Source organism: Coenobita brevimanus, chromosome 29 (genome assembly GCF_032717465.1).
Source record: "Coenobita brevimanus isolate Jiangsu-jjx chromosome 29, ASM3271746v2, whole genome shotgun sequence".
In the NCBI taxonomy this organism is placed as follows: Eukaryota; Metazoa; Arthropoda; class Malacostraca; order Decapoda; family Coenobitidae; genus Coenobita; species Coenobita brevimanus.
Window position 1 is genome coordinate 39336071 of NC_136982.1, and position 24942 is coordinate 39361012.

The window sequence follows — 24942 nt, forward strand, 5'->3', positions numbered from 1 at the left end:
ACTTCACACTCCCTCATCTTTCTTTTCTTCTTTCTTTCCTCTTCCTTCGGCCTACAGGTGACTCTACACTGAGTGATAAGCCAAATGGTTTTATGTACACCAGGAAACCATTTACTATGCTGGGTGGTAACCATATAACCAAATTATGGCACTTGGTGGTTTAGTGGGTAATTAAGGTGCTCCAATTGGATTGAGCCTGTGTAGGTTTACATCTTGGGGGTGGTTGAGGTTTATTGCTCACTTTATGCCACTCAGGGATGAGTGAGGCTGGTCACTCTCGTCTGCAATGTCAGGACCAACTTGCCTAGCCCCGGGTTCCTATGCTCCCCATGGGGTGACATAGGATTGGATGATGGATGGATGGATGTAAAGAGCTCTCATACTGAAATTATTAATGATGGCTGCACCTAACCTTCCAGTTATAAGTCTCTCCTATGCTAAATACGACTGTCTCAAGGTAGAAAGAATACAGTTTTAAAAAAATATGTCTATATACCATCAGACTGAAGCAATCCATTCCAAATAAATTATAAGTAAAATATCTACTCAAGTTCCACTGTCAGCTAACCTATCCATGAAGTAAACAGTTTCCCCAGACTAACATTAGCATTACTAGTTGTAAGGAAAAAGCTGTAACATTCCAGAAAACACACTTGACTTACAATGAGGAGTGCCTGTATTGCGTACTTAGCATATGAGTAAAAACTGTGAAGAAAAAGCTTGAAGAGAATGCAGTACATATACAGTGAGTCCTCGGTATATGAAAACTCGATGTACGAATTTTCGATGGTACGAAAGGGATAAATGTAGGACAAATTTCACAATACAAAAAGCCTCTGTCTCGATGGTACGAAAAGCAATACAAGAGGAAATACAAAAAATTCAAAATGGGCGCACTGCACAGCGCTGCGCTTGCTTGCGGCAAGAAAACGAATTAACCCCTCTCTGGTAAACATTTTTGCGCACTTCTCAGTCGAGGCATGTCCGTCCTCTCCTCTCAGCTTCACTGTACGTTACGCTGTTTTTCGCTGTTTTTCATCTTTTTGTATTTTCACCATGCCTCCCAAGCGTCCTGCATCATCTCCAGCATCCGGGGAACCAGCTGCAAGGAAGATACAGCATCGTACTCTCACTCCTGAGAGGAAATTGGAAATAATAAGACGTCACGAAGAGGGACAGGGAGTCTTGGAGATTGGGTGAGCTTAAGGCCTTGCACCGTCTAATACTACAGTACTAATACTACGGCAGATAGTTGTATGTTTTATTTTTTAATATCTGTACAATAGTATAGCACTGTATACATGTATTGCATACTTCAAAATGGGAGGGGTAAAGTTTAAGTAGGGGGTCCAATGGGGTCCTGGAATGCATCCCCCCCTTTCTATGTATATTTCAATGGGGAATATTGTTCCGATATACGAAATTTCGCATAACGAAAGTTTTTATTGGTCTCTATCCCTTTCGTATATCAAGAACTCACTGTATATGTATATATACACTCAATCCTTGTAAACTGCGGCAATTTGGGTCTGGACCACCGCCACGGATTACACATTCCATGGTTTATAAATAATAACTCTTATGTGAAAAATTAATTAGGGTCTGGAAGCGAGGCGTGGACCTTGCAAGAGGGGAACAAGTCAAGGGTGAGAGCAGTGGAAATGAGTTACTTGAGAGGAGCATGTGGAGTGACATGGAGGGACAGGTTGACGAATGAAGAAGTGAAGGAACGTTGTGGGGTAGATGTGGATGTGGTTGAAAAGATTAGGAGAAATACACTGAGGTGGTTTGGACATGTGGAGAGGATGGAGAATGAAAGACTGACTAAGAGGGTGTATGTAGGTGAGGTGGAGGGAGGGAGAGGGAGGGGTAGACCGAGGATGAGGTGGAGGGATGGAGTTGAGAGGTATATGAGGGAGGGGGGGGTGAGTTGGGGGGAGGGGAGTCAAATGGTGGGTGACAGAGTGACTTGGAGGCGTTTTGTCTGCGGCCACCCTTTGCGGGATTAGAGCGTCGGGCTATAGATAGATAGATCGACTTTGGCCAACCACCCCCGAAAGCACCCTACCTACACCTATCTAGGCACCATCAAACACAAACATACAAATTTAGGAATATACAGTGCATGTATTTAATAGAAATAAGCAAGGTTAAGGGATCTCACCTTAATCCTATGACGATATTGCTTAAGTGAATGAAGTGGGATGGTGTTGGGAAGAACTTAGAACCTCTCAGCATGAGGTGGGGGTGCTCCCTCATGATGTTCTCCCTTCTCCAGTTCCTCAGCCTCCTTCAGGAAGCCCTCAAAGACTGCCTGGTTTTGTTTTGGTTTCTTCCTGGTTTTGTAGATCGTCCTTATGGTCGACTCGTTCCTCCCATATTCTTTCGCCAGGCTTGCAAACTTCTCTCCCTTCTCAACACGACAAATGAGCTCCAAACGTTGACTGTACGACAACGGCGGCTGCTTCTTGATGCCACAGGGCTTAAAGTGCTTCTTCAGGGGTTCAGGAGGGGCCATGGAAGGTAGGAGGTGGGGGGAAAGTGCACAAAAAAAGGCAGGTAGCTCTCGTACCGCACGGTGATGCTCTGTACTGTGCGGGTTGGCGGGCAGAACAACAACAACATGGCGGCATTAGTATGCACACTTGCCACCAAGGACGGGTGGTGATTGGTTGTTGGGTCGCGGTTATCAAATTGAATGCCGCGGTTTACGATTCTCCTCGGAAAAGGCCCATTTCGGTGCCTAGATCCGCGATTTTCATGACTTAACAGTGGTTTAAGGGTGCTGGCAGCCTGACAGCCACTTTGCAGCAGATTATGAATCTGTGGTTTATAAACACGCGGTTTACAAGGATTGAATGTATACTGTATATGTACTGTATATATATATACAGTAATCACTCCAATATCCGGATCAATAGAGCCATCGGTAGGTTCGGATATTGGTTTTGTCCGGATATTGGGCCCCAGCTTATGGACTTGTACTTACGGACCCTAACACAGAGAAACACCTATACAACTCCCTCCGGACATGCATAGCACCTATTTAACACCCAAATCACACCAATAAGGCACATAAATGACTGAAATAAATGCAATAGACACATAAAATGTGGGTTTAGAAGTATGTTCATACATTAATAAACATTCTGGTACTTATGGACTCTAACCGAACCTAACCTAACCGAACCTAACCGAACTCTGAAAAACCCATTCCTACTGCACATGCATGAGGTAAGTTTAGTATGGAAAGAAGTACAGTATGACACTTTCTGGTAAGTATAGTATGGGAAAAAATACAATATGAAACATTCTGGTAAATATAGTATGGAAAATAGTACAACATGAAACATTTTGGCTACTTACAGCAAGTCCCTGGCCACCTCGATGAATAACCGCCTCCTCTCGGACTCTGACAGTAAGAACGATTTCCTGAAGCACTTGCACTACACTCTTCCTGAAGTCTTGCACTGAACTTAGTCACTAACACACAGAAGTCCGTTCTTTTCACAGTGTTCACTTTAGTCCAAATAATGTTCCATTAAATTTAAGTGTTGCACATTAACTTTTCCCAAGTTTTTTAAGTTTCCAAAGCCAAAACAAAGGTTAGTTACGTTAAATTTCTTTTCTACTTAGTCTTTTCTCCCAACTTGAAAACCTTAACACAACACACCGTTTTTTTCACTGCACAACACTCAAAATTCCCGTGTGGTCTAGTGGAGAAGTTCTTGCTGTTTATTCACTGTCAGAGCCCGAGAGTATCACTGGCAGGCGTCCAAGGGGTGCATCGGTGGGTAGTGGTGATGGCGTACCGACTACAGAAGACTCTGAAGACAGCCGCAAACTCACGTCGAGCGGTGACTCCACTGTAGCTGATGTGCTGGGCTGTGGCTCGGAGCATGAGGGCCTGTCTTGGGGAGGCAACGGAGTGGAACCAGGGCTTGGCACAGCGGGGTCACGGGCCTGAAAAAACTGTCAATCGTTGACTGACGCAAGGACCGACGATTCTGGCGATTGATGATGCGCTGCCGGAAAGCACGCACTTCCTCCACGAGTCCCAAGGGCCCCATCTCCCTGTCGCAGTCCGGGTGTTCCAGGTAGTCTAGGACGAACTCTAGATGTTCCCGGAGTGCGCTCAGCTTGGGGATGGCTGGAGTAGTGTCCTGCTGGGCGGAGTCTGCATCATCATCGCCTTCGTCGTCGGAATCTTCAAGTTCGGGACTGACACCAGCAACCGAAGACGCGATCTCGATATCAGACAACGTCTGATACCCAGGATCGCCCTCGGTCGTCGTCCAACCACTCACGAACATCGTCCACATCAACATCGTCGCCGTGCGTACGTAGCCGTCCATGGAAGTCATCACGTCAAACCCTAGGAAATCGTACTCCACATCTGTTCCGAGAAGCAGACGAGACCAACCATTTTCAAGAGTTTTCACAGGGACTTCCTTCCATGCACTAGCCCAGTTGTACAGCGCAGACTTGATGTTGTAGCGGCGAAGGTTTTCCAAAGTCCGCTTGCCTCGAGTGTCACGTCCTTCCCTGCGCTCGTCCTCGTCCTCGAGAACCACCATCACCTCATCCAGGAACTTCCGACGGTACAGGCGCTTTGTTGCCACGATCACTCCTTGGTCCATTGGTTGAATGAGAGCAGTCGTATTAGGTGGCAGAAACATGCACCTAATACGGCCATTCTCAGCAACCAAGTCCTTGTCGCACGGGTGGGCAGGTGCATTGTCGAGGAGAAGGAGAGCCTTTACCTGGTCGCGAGGAATTCCCAGTGTCTTCGTCTGGTAATGTATGACCTCCTTGGCGAAGTGATGGTGAAACCAGTCTTTGAAAATCACAGCTGTGAACCATGCTTTCAAAGAATGGTACCATACGACAGGAAGGACATCCATCACCCCACGAAGGCACCGAGGCTGCTTTGCACGGCCAACAATAACGGGCTTAAGCCGGTGCATGCCGTTAGCATTGGCACAACACAAAGCAGATATCCGTTCCTTAGAAAGCTTGCGGCCAGGTACACGCTTCTCCGTCTCATCGGCGAGAGTGTTCGTTGGCACCGAGCGATAGAATAGGCCAGTTTCGTCAGCGTTATAGACTTGACCGAGAGTGAGGCCCTCCCTGTCGATCAAGCCTTTCACCTTGTGCCGAAACTCGTCCACTCCATCCTCGTTAGCGTCCAATGCTTCGCCATGTGCTTTACGGTTAGTAAGGCCATGTCGCAACTTGAACGCGAAGAGCCAACCCTCGGATGCCTTGAAGTCTAGGGCGTCGTGAAGCCTTGCAAACTTCTCAGCAGCAGCCTTCAGCTCCGTTCCACGTACCATCACACCAGCTGCACGTTGCTGTCGATACCAAATCAACGTGGAGCGGTCGATCTCTGCATACTTGGGAGTAAACATAACCTTCCTCTCACGTTGCGTTTGCTTCTCGACGAGAAGTCAGCCGTGTACTGCATGAGCTTGTCTCGGGAACGCTTGATATCAAACAAAGTCGACCGGGCCAGGTTGAACTCGCGGAGAATGCGAGAGGAAGACCAACCCGCATCAACCTTCTCCAATATCTCCCGTTTCTTCTCCAGAGTCAACACCACTCTCTTCCTTTTCTCAGGAGGCGGGGCCATCATCACACACACTAAGAGTAGGGCAGAGAGCAGCAGGAGGCCTTGCAGCAAGTACGGCACCACCACAAAAGCGAGCACGTGGGCAGCCATGACGAAGAGCGCAGGTCCAGTCGCGGTGAGAGACAGGCGGGAAGTGGGGAGGATGCAGCGGCGCTCTATCGGACGTCGGAGGAATGACGAACCAAAACAATGCTCTCACGCGGCGCGCGCGGCAAGTTCAAATTACGGACGGCAAAAAATCGGTTTTTTTTCCAATTTTTTTGGATTTTCGGACCATTTTGGGAATGTTTGATCCCAGGACGATAAGGTTCGGTTAGTGGGGATGTTCGGTTATTGGGCGTCCGGATATTAGAGTGATTACTGTATATATATATATATATATATATATATATATATATATACCAGTATATATAAGTAGACATGTTGTCTATCTATCTATCTACTGCCAAACCCCTTAATCCTGTAAGTGAAGGAGTTGTACCGAAAAATATTTTTGCTGGGACTATGATGATACGATTCATATAAGTTGAGCGGCTAGAGAAAAAAACTAAAATATATGTGAAAATACCCTGAAGGACATGCATGTTCTAATGTAATGTGTGCGATGAGTTCTTCTTTTTACCAAGTGTACTGTACCGTATTTCTATATTTCTATTCCTAACCCGTATCACACTTGCAGACCCTCTGTCACTCTCCTATCATACTGGATTCTCCCATTCTTGGTCCAGCTTAACTATGCTTGATAAATACAATTCCAGGATACTTGGTTTTTAAACTCTCTTAACTGCAACGTTGGGTCTGGTTAGTACTTGGATGGGTGACCGCCTGGGAACACCAGATGCTGTTGGCATCCCTACGTGTCAAGTGGGGTTGGTGGAGGATTAGTGCCCCTCCCTGTAAAACAATTAACTCTAAGCCCTTGGCCACCCCGTTTGGGATACATGGCGTCTGCCAATGAATGAATGAATGAAATTGCAATATATATATTTTTTTTTCTGAGCGTCTTAACAATCCCCTCGAACAGCCCATACATACTGATAAATGACATTCCTCCTTCCCCACAGCCAGAACGCCAGTGAAAAGCTGCAAAAGATAGGTTCAAAAAGCTACCATACTATAGTAACTCCTACCACTATGGTGATGTCATTTATTCTTTCAATTACCAGATGGTTTTATTCAGATTATAACTGCACCCAAGTAGTGAAGGAATTAATGACAGCCCCATTTAACTCTTGCAGGTGGAAAGGTCTATCCTATGGTAAATAAAACTGTCTGGAGAGAGCAAGAAGAGAACAAAATAGCTATATATCATATGACTGATGAAATTATGATTAATTTTCAATGCACTACCATATACAGTATATCAGCAAATCATATCCTTTTATGGAACTTCTGTAGTTCATCTATCTATTTATAGCCAGATGCCATAATCCCATAAGGGGTGGCCATTTGACTTTGAGTTAGTTGTTTTACAGGGAGGGGCACTAACCCTCCGCCAACCTACTTGCTGATATGCAGGGAAACACATACAAGTTGGTTATATGGTTACCATCCAGCACTGTAAATGGTTTCCTGGCTTGCAAGAAACCATTAGGCTTGTCACTCAATGTAAAGCCACCTGAAAAGGAAAGAGGTGTAATTAAAAGTGTTAGGAAACATGGGATAAATAGCAAGAGAGGAGGGCAGACATAGAAAAAGAAAAGTAAAGGTGAAGGTAGAAGTAGGCAGCACTACATCAAGTGAGTAAATAGGTGGTCGCCACCACCTGCCACATATCTGTACATTACAGGTATTAGCTACCTCACTAGCCAAACACTGGCTGGTTACCTGGTCATGGTAAACATGGTTTCTTTTATCATGAGCAATAATAATAAATATGGTAATGGGAGTCACAGTACAGTAAGACCTCGCTATAACGGACTAATTGGGACCCAAACCATTGCAAAAAATGTGAAATTCCAGTAAAAGCGACATCCGGACTTCCCCCTGCTAAACCGGACTTTTTCTGATATATCAGACATTAGTCTGGATTGCTTGAACAGTTTTTAAACTGTTTTGACTACCAGTGCGGTACTGTATGGTACTGTGTTACAACCTCACTACATTAATCAAATGGTATACTGTAATACCTGCATATATAATAATACTGTACTGTACTGTACACTGATAAACGTGTCTTTTTTTTTACCTTATTGTGGTGAACATAGCTGAAGTGGTCAGGCAGTCCGGACTGCTCCTGACTTTATCGGACTTTTTCCAGTATACTCTTGTTATCTCGACAACTTTTATACTTCTATCTATCTATATCTATATACCTAGGCTGCTTCCCCCAAGGAAAGGGAGGTAGCCGAGACAGGACGACACACTCCCCATATACTCATCCATTCAAACACATTCATTTGCATCTTAGCCCCAAAGGGGAGAACGGACAGATCCTCACCACACCACACTGCACAAGGGTCAACTGCGCAATGCAATCATCGACATCCGCAGCAGGGCCCGACAGGAGAGCTGGTTTACCCCTGCCACATCATAACAAACTCATCCCCTTACCCGCACCTGACCTGAAATAGCTTATCAGACCAAATGCGGGAGAATATCCCCTCAGGGCTGCGTCATCACTTATCCATTCACAATTTCTCTCCACCCATTTCTGTCACGCACAGCCACTCTTCCTTGCTCAACAGACATCCCTCTCACATCCAGCGCTCTCTTCACACTGTCCATCCATCCTATTCGTGGTCTTCCTCTCAGCCTTACACCTTGCACATCAGATCTAGTTATCTTTTTCACCAATCGCTCATTATACTTAGGACATTTTTTTTTACTGGAAGGGTTAGATGAAGACCTATAAACCCCCTCCAATACAGAAGGACTTTCAAAAGTTCAGTAAAACTGTCTGGTAGATGCAAGAGTAAACTAAAAACAATGTCACCCAGATACAGGGGGTTAAAAGGAGAATTACTGGTGCCAATGATTGTAAGGTACAGCATATTTATTTAAAAATTTGGATAAAATTTTGTTAAAATAGGTGACAGATTATAGTGCTGTATATACAGCAAGCGCTCACATAACGCGCGATCACAAAAAGCGATTCTCACATAACACTGGAGGTGCCATTTTGTCTAAAAAATGCCACATTGCGTAAAAAATAGATATGGTATAATGTGGTCAGAGGAAGCTGCTCATTTTTTACAGCACCTGACTACGCAGTGACGATGGACATAATGCTGCAGGAGGGCCCAATTTATGTTTCAAAGTCATACTATGTGGCCAGTGATAGACAGAACGCTGCATGTGGCATAAAATTACAGTTGGAATTCACACAACACGGCAAGTGATAGACAGAGCGTGGATTGCATCAGCTTATGACGTACTGTATTGCTATCATGCGTCTGCACGGGGTGTTGTCATAGTCCACTGAGCATTCCTGCCCCGGATGAACCTACCCTCTCCCTGCGCTCTGGCTGCACACGTGCTCTGTGTGATCTTTACTCTTTTTTTTTGGCCACCTGACCCAGTCCGCCCATGCTGCCGCACCATGACCTTGCCAAATGTCGGCAGGTGGATGTCATCAAGAGGAAGGAGAAAGGACAGCAGAACTGCGACACTGCGAAATTTTACAAGTTAACGAGTCCACCATTCGTACGATTCTCAGCAAGAAGGAAGCCATTCTGAAGACAGCTTGGGAATATGGAGGATCACCCATGGACAAGATGATAGGAGTGTCTGACCCTGCTCTCGTAATGATGGGGAGGATTCTGCTGACGTACTGTGCTGGGGACCAGTAGGGGTCCTGCGCTGCCTTGGAACCCACTCCACTTTCCCTCAGCAAGCCCACAACTGCTTCCATTCAAGGTGGGAAATCCTCCAGTGTTTGTATTTAATGAAGTCTTTATTAAGTAGGCAAATGTCAAGGGAAAAAAAACTGAAAACTGACCCAAAGTTTAAACCTGGGGTAGGTTTAGGTACCATGAAACTCTTTAACATGTAAACATGTGGCCATAAAATGGAGAATTCCCATAAAGCAGGAGCTTCAGGGTATAATACTCCTGCGTTATGTGTGCGCTCGCAGTACTGATCTTTGCTCTAATGTCACACCTCATGTCCTACATGAAGTTTCATGCAGTTAGGCTACATGTGAAATATGCATACAGTTTATTTTCATCCAAATATATGGCTGACTGCACAAAGTGGTTTGCTGTGCTTTCTCACAGTGGGTGAATTAGACCTGACTGCTGCACTGATTATACAGTAAGAATTCTGCTGACTGAATATGATATCACTGTGTGACTTTCACTGCATTAAGTCTGCACATGCCTTAGGCATTTATGATGTTCTAAGATAAGTAAAAGTAAAGTGTCAGTCCAGTGCACATTTCAGAATTTTTAGACTGCTGTCAACAGGAAGTGACTGGTTAATGTTGCAATTAGCCTAGGTGGAAGTTTTGATATTCATGTCTGTCCAGAGTGTACAATCAATCATTCTACATGACATAAATTCCAATGAGTGAGTGAGTGTGTTGTTTGGACAAATCTGATGCCTAAATCTGAAATGCTGTGAGGCTAGTTATCAGTATATATGAGGTGAAAGGTAGTCCCTGAGAACCAGGCCAATGACTGACAATGAACAGATTAGGATGGAGCCCTACGGCATGCTGCTGGGAAGATTTCTGGATTTTGGGGTTTGGTATTTCCTAATGATCTAAGGTGGTAGGTGGGGGTATCTATCATCCACTCACTTCATGCAGTACTGACTATTTCTACCTTCCTGTCTATCATTGCTTTCCTGTATAAATCCTCCTCTCTTCCTACATCTCCCATCCTTTCTGTCATTATTTATTACGCTTCTTTCCACTTCAGGGTGCTCTATGCTGAGTGGGAAGCCAAACGGTTTCCTGTAACTCAGGAAATCATTTGCAATGCTGAATGGTGACCATATAACCAAATGACAGTGTACTGCCCTGTTAACTGAGTAGAGATGAAAATGCAGCATCCATCCACAAACCAATCCTGTACACTAATCTCTGCGCCATACTGCAAGGTGCTGTCAACCACATGGGAACATTTGTTCACTGCAAAGGGTGGGTCTGCAGGAGTGGCAGTAGTAGTAGTAGTTGTTCCCCAGGCAGTCTGGCCGAACAGCCCCGAGTCCCTTGGGAAGGCCATGGCCGAGACCGGACTTTACCACACAGCTCTCAAAGAGTGTATGTTGTGTTGTTGGCATAGGTGATTGTGTGCAATGCAGTCTTCCATAATGTGCTTAATAGTATGGGGTGCTGTGTTGCATCCTGGACAGGCATCAGCAACGGAGTCATCCAGCCTCTTCTGGTAGCTTAAGAGGGCCGGATGGTGCCCACATCTCAGCCTGGCCAGGTGGACCCTGTCCTCACAAGGGACAGGATTCAGAAGGGTGGATGTCAGGAGGCCGTGCATGCAACTGTGTGTTGTCTTTAAGTGACTGAATGGAGCAGAGAGTGATCTGAGTGTGGATATGCTTCTGGAAGCTGGTCTGAGGTGGGAGAGATGACAGTATTTGTGAATGGTATTGTGTGCTGGGTGTTGTTTTGATGTTACTTGGTGTGGGTGGATGTGCTGCCATGTAATATAGTGGATGTTCTGGGTTTGTGGGGCTGCAGCAAGAAACTGGGTACCTCTCGTGTCTAGGTGATCCTTGATTTTGAGGACTTTGGTTTCTTGATGTAGGTGGTCTGTGGGTGTAGTAACTGTGCAGCCTGTGATTATTTTTAGGGCTTTGTTCTGTATGGTCTGTAGAGTGTTGTAGTGTGTTTTGGTTAGGAGCCTAGGCAGGGCTTGCATAATTCATCACTGAACATATGTATTGCTTGTATACAGTGGTGGTGGTGGTTTCTTTGTTGTGTCCGAATGCTGTATGGGCAAGTGACCTCAAGGCATTGAGTCTTGGTGATATTTAATTTTTAACGTTTGTGATGTGTTGTTTGAATGACACTGATGTATTGTATGTTACACCAAGGATTTTGGGTGCGTGTGTGTGGCAGGGGAGTGTTGTTTATGGTGAGGTGTGGGATGTGACTGTGTTCTGCTGTCCAGTTTGTGAGAAGGGTCACTGTGGATTTGGCTGGGGCTATTTTGAGCCTGTTTGTGGTGAACCATTCCTGTAGTGTGTTGAGGTAAGGTTGGATGATGTGTGCAGCTGTGTTTGCATTTTGGTGCATACATGTAAGTGTTATATCATCTGCATAGGAAGCTATGTGTATCTGTGGTGTGTGGGGTGTGGGTATGTCGTGCATGTATAGGTTATAGACTGTAGGGGACAAAACAGATCCTTGGGGGACGCCATTTAAGCTTCTGATGTTAGAAGACTGACCGGCAAATGTTAAGTGTGCACATCTGCCTCCTAAGTAGTTTGCCAGCCATCTTTTTGTGTTATTGTGCATGTTTGTGTTGAGTATTTTGTTTGTGATGTTGTGGTGGGGGATGGCATCAAAAGCTTTGCTGATGTCTAGAATGATTAGGGGTGTTCTGTGTGGTGGCCTAGCTGAATTCATGCCATCAAAAACTCTCTGTGTAAGGTCTGTAAGAAGGGTGTTTGTGGAGTGTAGTGGCCTAAAGCCATGTTGTGACTGGGCTAGGGGAATGTGAGGTGTGACTAGCTGTAGTACCAGTCGTTCAGTGACTTTGGAGGGGGTGCAGAGGAGTGTGATGGGGCGGTGTGAGGAGGGTAAGGTGGGGTCTTTGTTGGGTTTAGGGATAGTGATGATAATGCCATACTTCCAGATGTTGGGTATTATGTTGTGTGAGTAGCTGTAGTTTGATATGTTGGTGAGTGCTTGCATGCTTTGTGGTCCAAGGTGTTTAAGGTGAATGTTGCTTATGTTGTCTGGTCCACAGGCAGATGAGTGCTTAAGGTTGTTAATGATGTGCTTCGTCTGGTTGTATGTGAAAGGTGCAAAGTCTCGGTCTGTGGGGAACTGTCTCTTACGTCGGTCTTCGGGATGGGGGTTTCGATGGCTGAACTGTGAAACGTGACTGATGAGTGTTTGCTTGTTGTTTGTTTGATGTATGGTGTCTGTTGTTGTGATGGCAGCATGTGATTGTGTGGTGTTGCTGTTGGAAAGTGTGATGCTGTTTAGTGTTTTGTAGAGTTTGCTGATGTTTGTTTTTTGGTCAAGTGTTTGGAGGCAATTTTTCCAGTTTAGTGTTTGCTGTTATGATATTTTATTGTTTATTTGAGTGCAGAGTTCTTGTATTTGTTGTACGGTGTCTTGTGCATGGGGTGTTGGGGTGTGTCTCAGTGTGTCCAGTTGTCTGATGAGGCCTTGAATTTCTGGTGTGAAGTTGGGGTTGTGTCTCTTTCTTTTGCCTCTAGGGATGCGATTTTTGTCTGCATTTTGTATAACTGTATTGAAAGTGTGTTGATGTTTGTGATGGGTGCACTGTTTAGTGTTTCGAAATGTTCTGTTTCAGTTACAAAGGCCTCCAAGTTGGCTCTCTTATAATTAGTGTATGTGTGTTTGTAGCCAGCTGGGGTGATTCTGGTTTTGGTAGTGATGATGATTAGGAGGTGATCAGAACCAAGGGTTTTGACCACTCTCCAGGATGTAGTGGGGGCGAGGTTTGGTGAGCAGAAGGTGATGTCTGGGGATGATGGGAGGAGGTGGGCTTGGTGTGGGATATGGGTAAGCTGGTCTAGATTGTTCAGTATGAAAAGATGATCTGTTTGGGATTGTAGTGCCAGCCCTCTATCTGTGTCAGGGTTGTTGACATGCAGGGATGGTTGTTTGCTGTGGTTGATGAGTCAGCTTGATCAGACAATGGGGTAGCACAACAACAACAACCAGTGATCTGACACTATCTATGTGTGAGGATGTTTGCTCAACAGTTTGTCATTAATGACAAAAGTTTGTGTACAGGATTTTTCTTTATGTGCATTGTATCAAACAGCTATTCACCCTATCAGTATATTCTGAAAGATTATTCCATGCTTGTACTGATCAGCCTTATTTTCCACCTGTTGGCTGCTTATCTATATTTACAATACTGAAGTACATCGACCACTCAATTGATGTAGTGCTGCCTACTTCTTCTTTCATCTTTATCATTCTTTTTCTGTGTCTGCCCCCTCTCTATTTCACCCATCTTTCCTGTTATTTTTATCACTTTTTTTTCCTCTTCAGGCAGCTTTACACTGAGTGACAAACCAACAGTTTCCAGGAAACTATTTACAACAGCATTTGGTAACCATATAACCAACCCATACATGTTCCCTACATGTCAACAGGTGGGTCAGCAGCAGGTTAGTGCCCTTCCCCATAAAACAACTACTGGTACGGTAACTCAAAAACAAACGGCCATCCCTCACAGGAATACGGCATCTGGCTAAAGACAGACAGAAAGATGGATAGATGGACAGAGAAGTACCACTTGGACTTTAAACAGGGGACTATTATTAAATTTTGGTTGTCAACCATGGGTCAGTGGGTTTGAGTGCCCTAACCAAAGGGTCGGAGGCTCGAGTCCACCTGAGGGTCATTGGTAGACATCAACAAGGGTGTCCGGTCATAAAGTGTTACATGCCCCCAAACCAAAGTTCCCTACCCAGGGGTGACACCTTAGCCTTTATAAAAAAAAGGAACACTGCGTAAAACTCAAAAAATATATACTGTATATATATATAAATATATATATATATACCTGTATAGTAATCCCTCCAATATCCAACGTAATAGAGCCAAAGGCATGTCCGGATAGTGATCCTGTCCAGATACTGGGCCCCAGCCTCCTGGATTTGTACTTATGGACCCTAACTCAGAAAAACATCTATACAACTCCCTCTGGACATGCATTGCACCTATTTAAGACCAAAATCACACCAATAAGGGACATAAAAGACTGAAATAAATGCAAAAGAACCATAAAATGAGGTTTTAGAGGTGAGTTTATACAATATCAAACATTCTGGGTACTTACAAGTCCCTGGCTCCTGGACTGGTTTGAACCTCCAGTTTGCAGTCCACAGTTAATCCTCTGCACTCTAAATTCTAATTTCTTAACACAGCACAACACTGTAAATGCCCTTGTGTTCTAATGGCGAGGTATTGCAGTTTATTCACAAAAAAAAAAGCACCTGTGGCTTGCACTGCTATGAGCATCTGCTCTCGATCGGAGTTTGGCTGTGACTGTTGATGATGGCAGGGTAACAGAGTTGCCAGATCACAACAGCCACATTACCAATCTCCTCAACTTTCATTACCAAATTTAACTTTTCATTACCAAATTCGTAAAGCTAGCATTTATTCTTTACTAATTATATATACAAGTGGAAATACATGTAATCACTCTCCTTATAATTAACACCATGTTGATTATTTTCATGCCATGTAGGGTAGCAGATTAATCAGAGAGAGCAAACAATCCACCATCTCCATCCTGTGTATCCTCATACATGTGAAAAATCCATTTGGTAATGCATTATTCTGATTCATTACCAACGAATTTTTCATTACCAAATTGGCCCACACTTGGTAATGAAAAATACCAAATGGCAACCCTGACAGGGGAGGGGGGAGGGGGAGGAAGGAAGGGGTGAAGGGACCACGGTGTAACCGCTGTTCAGCGCCAAGCGGCAATTTCAAATGACGGGAGGGAAAAAAGTCAGATTTTTTTTTTTTTTTTTTTTTTTGCGGTTTTTGGCCCATTTTGGGAATATTGGATCCCGGGACGATTATGTCCGGTTAGTGGGGATGTTCGGATATTGGGCGTTCGGATATTAGAGGAATTACTTATATATATATGTAGAGATGTATGGTATGTAGGAGGACTGCTGGGCCTTGATAGCAGGCTATGAAGCCTATGCCCAGAAGTCGGACACATAAAAAATATATATATATAATACAATCCCAGCTATCCGGTATCCAGACAAACGGAATACTCAGAAAAACGGGAAAATTCAAGGGCTGGTAAAAATGTCAGTAAGTTATAACTGTGCGCCAATCTGAATGGACCGCCAAACTGCCGTTTGATCGTGTCACGCGAGGCTGGGTGAAGTCAAACAAAGCGAGGTGAAGGCATTTCCGGCTAATGTAAATCCCTAGCAAATCCTCTTAACCACCCCTCCTCTCACCGTGTTTCCCCTACTTGAATTCAGTCATCCTCCACACCCTCCAAAAATCACCAGTCTGCTTTTTGCCACCAGACAGTAAACAAGCTCTCTTGCTATTGTGTTCCTCTGATAGACGGTAATTTGTACACTCCAAAATGCTTAAAGTGCAAACTAAACGTAAGCGTATCGTGCTTACCTTGAAACAGAAGCTGGACATATGCAACAGACTTGAAAAAGGCGAACATTATAAAACACTAATGGCTGAATATAAATGTTAATAGGAATGAAAGTTTACTTTGTTGGAAGAAAAATAAATAAATAATATGCCTGCATTTCATACGTACATCATTTATTTTATTTTCTGCAAAACAGCTGAGTGGCGGGTGAGGGGTGGAGTGATGGAGGTCAGGTGGGGAAGAAGAACAGTCGGGGTCAGAAACGTAAACAAACACGTGGAGGCACAGGTGTCGTGATAATTCTACAGTGCAGTCTTAACACATCATCAGTTCACTAATAAATGTTCAAGCTTTTATTTCTTTATTTTATTATTCAATTTTTATGAGTACAGTACATATAATGAATACAGTAATTCGGTAAACAATGGACTGGTGCAATTTGCAGTACTGCAAATTGCTAGACATTGCACGCACGTGGGTTATGACCATGGTGTGTGTTTACATGGCAGTTTTTCAGGCGGAATCTCTTAGTGTAACCCCTAATGTGACTGGTGAGTACCTGAACTGTATTTACTGCTGTGATAGCCTTTGTATAGATTTGACTTGAAAATCAGAAATACGGGAAAAATCTGTAACCGGGAAGGTAAATTCCCCAAGCCACCCGGTTAACTGGGATTGTACTGTATATACAGTATATATATATATCCATCCATCATCTAATCCTACATTGCTCTATGAGGAGCGTAGGAGGCCTGGGCTAGGAAAGTTGGTCTTGGCATTTAAGATGAGTGACCAGCCTTACTCATCCCTGAGTGGCATTACGTGAGCAATAAACTCCAACCACCCCTTGGATATAAACCTTCACCGGCTCAATCCGATTGGAGCACCTTTATTACCCACTAAACCACCAGGAGCCAAAATTTGGTTATATGGTTACCACCCAGCATAGTAAATGGTTTCCTGGTGTACAGGAAACCATTTGGCTTGTCACTCAGCGTAGAGTCACCCACAGGCAGAAGGAAGAGGAAAGAATGAAGAAAAGAAAGACACAAGAGGGAGTGTAAAGTCACCCGCAGGCAGAAGAAAGAGGAAAGAATGAAGGAAAGAAAGACAGAAGAGGATGGATGGAAAGAAGGATGGAGGAGAGGAAAGGGCAGACACCCGAAAGCAGCACTACATCAAGTGAGTGGATGGTGAGCACCCCCACCTACCACAAATCCTATATATTTATCTATCTATCTATCTATCTATATATATATATATATATATATATATATATATATATATATATTATGAGGTACTGCATATGCCTATGCGTGTGATGGCTGAAGTAAAATACATGGGGAGAGAGAGAGAGAGAGAGAGAGAGACTGGAATGTGAGCAATTATATGATAGGCAATGAATTTTTCCAAAAATTTAAATGGTGTATGAAGCAATGCGACAGTAAGACATGCCTATGTGATGGAAGCCTAGACTTGTTTTTATGGTTTTGGTATCAGTATGACGATAACTTTCTAAACTGTTGACTCTCATGATTTTTATGACCCCACAATTGAGACTGAAAAGTGAATTTGCAAAAGGCACATTTATTAAATTACAACTAAAATAAATTTGAGACCCGAGCCCTCCACAAACTGACCCAAAAATCCTCCCTCAAAACTCACATTTCAACATAAAAAAAAAAAAAAAAAAAAAAAAAAAAAAAAAGTTACCTTAATGGATTTAGCATATTCTTCATTAAAACAATCCAAGCAATGGTAGCTATTTTTGTGCCAAAGGTCTTGACCCTGTAAGAATCCATGTGATATTCTGATCTGGGAGGTAACCACTCACAAGTGAGAAAGTACTGGTATTACACTTGTCCGTAATATAATAGTGCCGGCACAAAGCTTTGATACAGACGTAGTCATATCTGTTACGCTGTTCTATCTATCCATCTATCTATTACCAGATGCCTTAATCCCGTAGAGGGTGACCACAAACAAATCGTCTCCATGTCACCCTGTCCCCCGCCATTTCACTGCCCTCTACCTGGCTCCCACACCCCTCTCTCATATCCCTCTCCACTACATCCCTCCATCTCATCCTTGGCCTCCCCCTCCCTCCATCTCACTCACATACACTCTCTTCATTAGTCTATTGCTCTCCATCCTCTCCACATGGCCAAACCACCTCAATGATCATAATTCTTTCTATCACATCCACAACCACACCACAATGCTCCTTCATTCCCTCATTTGTCAGTCTGCTTCTCCATGTAATTCCACATGCTCCTTTCATTCAAACAACTCATTTCCATTGCTCTCACTCTTGACCTGTGTCCTTCCAATGAGGTTCATCTCATCCTTGGCCTCCCCATCCCTCTCCCTCCCTTCATCTCATTCACATACACTCACATCGTTAGTCTCTTGCTCTCCATCCTCTCCACATGCCCAAATCACCTCAATGTATTTCTCATAACATACATCCACATCCAAACCACAATACTCCTTTGCTTCCTCATTTGTCACTCTGTTTCTCCATGTAACTCCACATGCTCCTTTCATTCAAATAACTCATTTCCACTGCTCTCGCTCCTGACCTGTGTCCTTCCAAGGTCCAAGCCTCGCTTCCATACATTAGAGTTGGCATCACAATACTGTACAGGCATAGCCAGGTTTCATGATGCAAGTAGTTAAGTAAAAACCCCTCGCTAAGCAGGGTATCGTATCTCGGGGTAGATTTAACATGTACAGTATTGGATGCATTTTTAAGCCTTGGTTTCCCCCTCAACCAAGTCCTAAACCCACTCAAATGAGTCCAAAAACAAGTTTCTTGCTAAACTGAACCCCCAAATAGCTTTCAAACAAGGTAAACTAAGCCTAAAAGCAGTTTATAACTCAAACCCCCCCAAAAAAATCTGAAAATCATGAAAAATAAGTCTGGAAAAAATCAAACTTAGTAACTGTAGCCACCCCAAAATGACAATGTTCACTCCAACTATGACTAAAACACATTGATCTAGGTCTAAAAACAGTTTATAAATCAACCTAAACACAAAATTTAAGTCTAAAATATCATCAAAATCGGTTTTAAAAATAATAAAACCCATCGTTATACTGGGGTTCGGCCATCGATCGGCAGGGTAGGGTGGTATTTCTACCCCCATCGCTATGCCAGGGTATCGCATCTCGGGGTCTGCCTGTACTATCATGTAGCGACTTTTTTACTTCCATGCTCACCTCCCTATTTCTTATCACTGCTTTCAAGAAAACAGCAACCTTTCTTCCTTGTACCCTTTCAAGCACTTAATCCTCCAAACTTCCATCCTTACTCATCACACTATCCATGTACTTAAATGCACTCACATTTTCCATTTTCTCATCAACCAACCTCACTGCACATTCAGTGACTTCATTTCCCTTGAAGACCATAACTTTACTCTTCCCTACATTCACCTTCAGATTCCGTTTCTTACACACTCTCCCAATTTCTTTCACCAAGCCTTGAAGATCCCTTTCGTCTTCACTTAACAATACAGTATCATCTGCAAACAACAGTACAGGAAGTTTCCAAATGCTGCCCTCTCTCATCAGACTTGCTGTGATTATAAATGGGTATTGAATAAGATGCATAGTAGCAGGACACTAGACAATTGCATTCCAGCAACAGTGACACGCATGAGAATGGGCTGAGAGAGTGGAGGTATATCTGTAGTTTAAGCTAGTTACACCATATGTCTAAGTAATACCAATACCTTCTGGAAGAATTTTAAGGCTCTGGGTATGAGGCAGTCTGGATGTGTAGCCTAACTGGGAAAGCTTGTGGATCACTTGCAGATATGCTGCAAACCAGGGATTTCTTCCTTAAACTCCAAGATCAGTTTCATAACTGTTCTGGACGTGAAAACCTATTGCATTAGCACTGGGACAGAAGTGCTTGTGGAGAGTGTACTTGCATCTTTTTGTCTGAATGTTGGACTGAAACTGGGAGAGGCAATGTCTCTCCAAGACTGTTCAGTACTTACTACAGTACTGTATATAGATTGCACTATAAAAGAAATGCAAAGTAGGGCAGTGGATACAGTTGCGTCTTTAGCATGAGAGGGTACGATTTTAAAATTGCCTGGGCTATTGCTTGTTGATGATACATGTACTTTACTGATAAGTGAAGATGAATGGAAGTTTACTGATAAGTGAAGATGAATGGGAGTTTACTGATATGTGAAGATGAATGGGAGTTTACTGATATGTGAAGATGAATGAGAGTTTACCGATAAGTGATGATGAATGGGAGTTTACTGATATGTGAAGATGAATGGGAATTTAATAGTACTGATAAGTGAAGATGACTTGGAGTTCACCCATACTGATAAGTGAAGATGAATGGGAGTTTACCGGTACCGGTACTGATAAGTGAAGATGAATGGGAGTTTACCGGTACCGGTACTGATAAGTGAAGATGAATGGGAGTTATTGCTGCTGCTGCTAAACCTGTCTGTCTAATCAAGCAGACTCATCAGCCACAAGCAAGCAACCACCCCTACAGGGTTGTCCCATAGGTTCTCTACACTGCTGATGCTGTGTCAGTGTCTCAGTGTATGTTGTGCAGTACTACATTATGGTATGTGTTGTGCAGTGCTCCAGTATGTGTGTTGTGTGGGCCTATTCTATAAGATGGGCAAGAGTCATCTGTGATTCCACCCACCCAAATCAAAGTTGGTAGCTGAGCAGGGCTGGATGATGTCCTGCTCTACGCTTGGCTAGGCGAACTCAATCATTTCTATTTAAGGATGCCTCCAATGGGTGGATGTCATGAAGGGGGCTTGTAGTACGGTGTTATGATCAATGTGTTGAATTGTCTTATACGTGAAGTGAATATGGTACGGCACATTGGTGTTTCTTCATTACTATTGTTGGAATGTCTGAAGGTGGAACACTGTTGTTGAGAGCCTGATGATGTCTGTGTGGTGATTGTTTTATGTGCCTACGTGTGTGTGTGTGTGTGTGTGTGTGTGTGTGTGTGTGTGTGTGTGTGTGTGTGTGTGTGTGTGTGTGTGTGTGCGTGCGTGCGTGCGTGTGTGTGTGTGTGTGTGTGTGTGTGTGTAAGGTATATAAATCTAATAGTGAATGTAACTACAAGCAGTTATGGTCTAAGAGAGAAATGAAGTCCCAGAATGCAGTGAAGGTGGATGGTCTGGAAATAGTGAATGTGAGTGCTTTCAATTATTTAGTATGATGAGTAAGGATGAAAGTTCAGATGAGGAAGTCCATTACAATATTTTGTTCCCTATTTAACATATGGAAGCAAAACTTAGATCTTGTGTTAGAACATACTGGTAAGTCAAGGGTAATAGCAGTGGAAATGAGTTATGGTACTTGAAAGGAACATGTGGAGTTTAATGGAGAGACAAATAGATAATGAAGAATTGAAGGAGCTGGCATAGATTTTACTGAATGTGTTCAGGAGAAATACTCTGCGATGGTATGGCTATGTGGAAGATGGAGAATGAGAAACTGACTAAAAGAGTGTATGTGAGGTGAGGTGGGTGAAGGGGAAGGGCAGACCAACAATGAGATGAAGGGATGGGATGGAGATATACAGTATATGAGAGTGATGGGTGTGAGTTAGGGAGAGGGCAACCTGATGGCAGAGGACAGGGTGACATACAGGCAATTAGTGTGTGGCCACCCCTTCAGGGATTAAGGCATCTGGATTTATATGGAATGATACCCCTTTAATACTGAAAATGACATACTGGTAAGTACGGTAAGGTACTAACCTGAACAATACTGTCATTAACTACCATAAATAAACAACTCAGGCAAACTAAATTAAGTGCATTTGCAAATTTCCTTTTCTTGAGACTAGGCTATTCCAGTGTTTCAAACGCAGTGTGTCCTGGCATCTCGAAATGTAAGGATCTTGAATTTGGCTCTCTGTTATCTTATTTTTGTTTTTTCTTGGAGGGAACAATTTCCAGGCTCCAGGCCTTTGGTTCCTTCTTCCTTGCATAAAAAAAAAAACTCCAATGAAACTGTCATATTCCAAAATATAAAAGAGGCTTCACAAACTGTACGGTACAATGAATCATATACGGTATTCTGTACAGTAGTTACTGCAAGCCACATACTGTACCAACAGCACTCACAGGCACTACAGAATATGCATACTTGCATGATACTACCAAATGTACAACAAAAAACTTGTTTGATATGGTACATTTCAAGGTGTCTTCTGGAATACTCAAAATTACAGTAACTATCTATCTATCTATTGCCAGACGCCTTAATCCCGTAAGGGGTGGCCACAAACAAATTGCCTCCATGTTGCCCTGTCTCCCGCCACTTCACTGCCCTGCTCCCAACTCACACTCCCCTCTCTCATATACCCGGTACTCTCCACTCCATCTCATCCATGGCCTCCCCCTCGCTCTCCCCCCCTCAACCTCACTCACATACACTCTCCTCATTAGTCTCTCACTCTCCATCCTCTCCACATGGCCAAACCACCTAACTGTGTTTTTCCTAACACTTCCTATTACATCCACATCACAACGATCCTACACTTCCTCATTTGTCAATCTCTCTCTCCATGTAACTCCACATGCTCCTCTCAAATAACTCATTTCCACAGCTCTCACTCTCCACTTATGTCCCTCCAACAAGGTCCAAGCTTCACTTCTATACATTAGAGTTGGTATCACAATACTGTCATGTAGCAGCGTTTCACTTCCATGTTCACTTCATTGTTTCTTATCACTGCTTTTTAAGGAACCAGCAACCTTCCTTCCTTGCTGTACCCTTTCAAGCACTTCACCCTCTAAACTTCCATCCTTACTCATCACACTGCCCAGGTACTTAAATGCACTCACATTTTCCATTTCCTTCCCATCCAATCTCACTGTACATTCACTGACTTCACCTCTCTCGAAGACCATAACTTTACTCTTCCCTACATTCACCTTTAGACTCCGTTTCTTACATACTCTCCCAAACTCATCTACCAAGCCTTGCAGCTCCCCTTTGTCTTAACTTAACACAGTATCATCTACAAAAAACAGTACAGGGAGTTTCCAAACACTGCCCTCTCTCATTAGGACTGCTCCAACATCCACTGCCCTACCTTGAATCTCTTTTATAACCCATTCCATGTACAGATTGAACAACCATGGAGACATGACACATCCCTGTTTCAACCCAACCTTCAAATAGAAAAATTCACTCAGTTCACTATCCACATGCACTGCAGCCTTAGCACCCTCATACATACTCCTCACAGCATTCAACAACTTCCCATCTACTCCACATATTCTTAATACTTTCCACAATCCTTGTCTATCCACCCTGTCATATGCTTTTTCCAAATCCATGAAGGCTACATACAACTTCTCTCCCTTCTCCAGAAACTTTTCCTTTTAAAATCGAAGAATGAGTATCTGATCTACACAACCTCTTCCCTTCCTGAAACCTCCCTGTTCTTCTCCATCTAATTCCTCTGTCATTTCCCTAACTCTGTCAATAAGTATCCTACCATATACTTTTCCTATTACTATTAGAAGACAAATGCCCCTCTGATTACCGCACACTTCTTTTTCCCTTCTTTATTTGTACAAGGGAATAATTATACCTGACTTCCAATGCTCTAGGACTCTACCTTGCTCCCAGGCCAATCTCCACATCCATTCTACTACTATCTCTCCCCCATGCTTCAGCATTTCACCACACACTCCATCAATTCCTGGGGCTTTCCCTATTCTGACTTTCTTCATTGCTTCCATCCTACTGATTTCTTCCTGTCTTCTCACCTCCCTCCTTCTTCCAGCCACTTATACTCACATTCTCCTCTTACTGGCTCCCTTCAACTTCTGTCTCTTCACTGCACTGTTGCCTCTTTATCTCTTTTTTTATCACCACCTCCATGGTCACTGCTCCCCACCTCTACGACGGGCGCGTAGCACCCGCCTAGCAGCAAACTCTCATCCCTTTTCTGTCCAACTCTCTAATGCAGGAGTTAACTGTTACTCCCAGTCCTTCATTTATGCAATAGGTCAACTCTGGAACTGTCTCCCGGTGTCTGTATTTCCTGCTAGCTATGATCTCCAGTCTTTCAAATGCAGTGTGTCCAGGCATCTCAAAATGATCGGATCTTGAATTTGGCTCTCTCTTGTATTTTGTTTTTCTTTTGGAAGGAACAGAATTGCAGGCTCATGGCCTTTGGTTCCTTCTTCCTAGAGTTAAAAAAAAATTCCTATGTTCAACAATTCCTTAAAGTGTTCTCTCCATCTGCTCACTTTTTCACTCTTCTCCACTGGTAATCTACCATTTTTACCTTTCATTCCCCGACTAACTTCTCTGCCACCCTGTCTAACTCTCTTTTACCTCTTTCCAGAACATTTTCTTACAGTCTCTCCACTTTATACTGAAATTCCTTCCAAATTCCTCACCCACTCTCTTCTTTACTCTCTCTTACTAATCTTTTCACCTCTTCCTTTCTACATCTCTCTCTCTCTTCCATCTTTCAACTTCTTCCACGCTCCTATTTCTCATCCATTCATTATATACTTTCTTCTCTTGTGCCACATCCTGTCTCACCTCCTCATTCTACCATGCTGTTCCTTGCACCCCTTTTGTCTTCTCCCCCACTCAGCACCTCACAGTAACACAAGAAAATAACTATTACATATCATAACCAAAACCATTACCTCAGTAGTGTTACAATAATATAACCAAATAACCATGCTGAGGCACATTCTAAACTAACACAAATTCTGTACCATGAAACTAATAAATCAATGTCTTTATATCAGATGGTTAACACAAAAAATACAACTAAATGGAAATGATTACTGGAAAAAGGCTGTTTAATTTTTTAATTTCATAACTTTCTTCCTTTACACAGAACTGGTCAATCAATAAGCTACACAATATTATATTGTGTCACAATAAGCCAAAACAATTCCAAAACACTCAGATCATGGACTTTCATAACAATTCCTAATCATAAGAATTTTTCACACAGGCAGACAACTGGGTGAGTAGTGGATGTAATATGGGAGACACCAGACCTCT

General features: G+C 43.3%; 1 protein-coding gene across 1 annotated transcript in view; it reads right to left on the reverse strand.

Annotated features, from left to right (window-relative positions):
- LOC145395055 (uncharacterized) overlaps window positions 1-24942 on the reverse strand; it is a 262494-nt gene that overhangs the window by 237054 nt on the left and 498 nt on the right. The window lies entirely within an intron of this gene.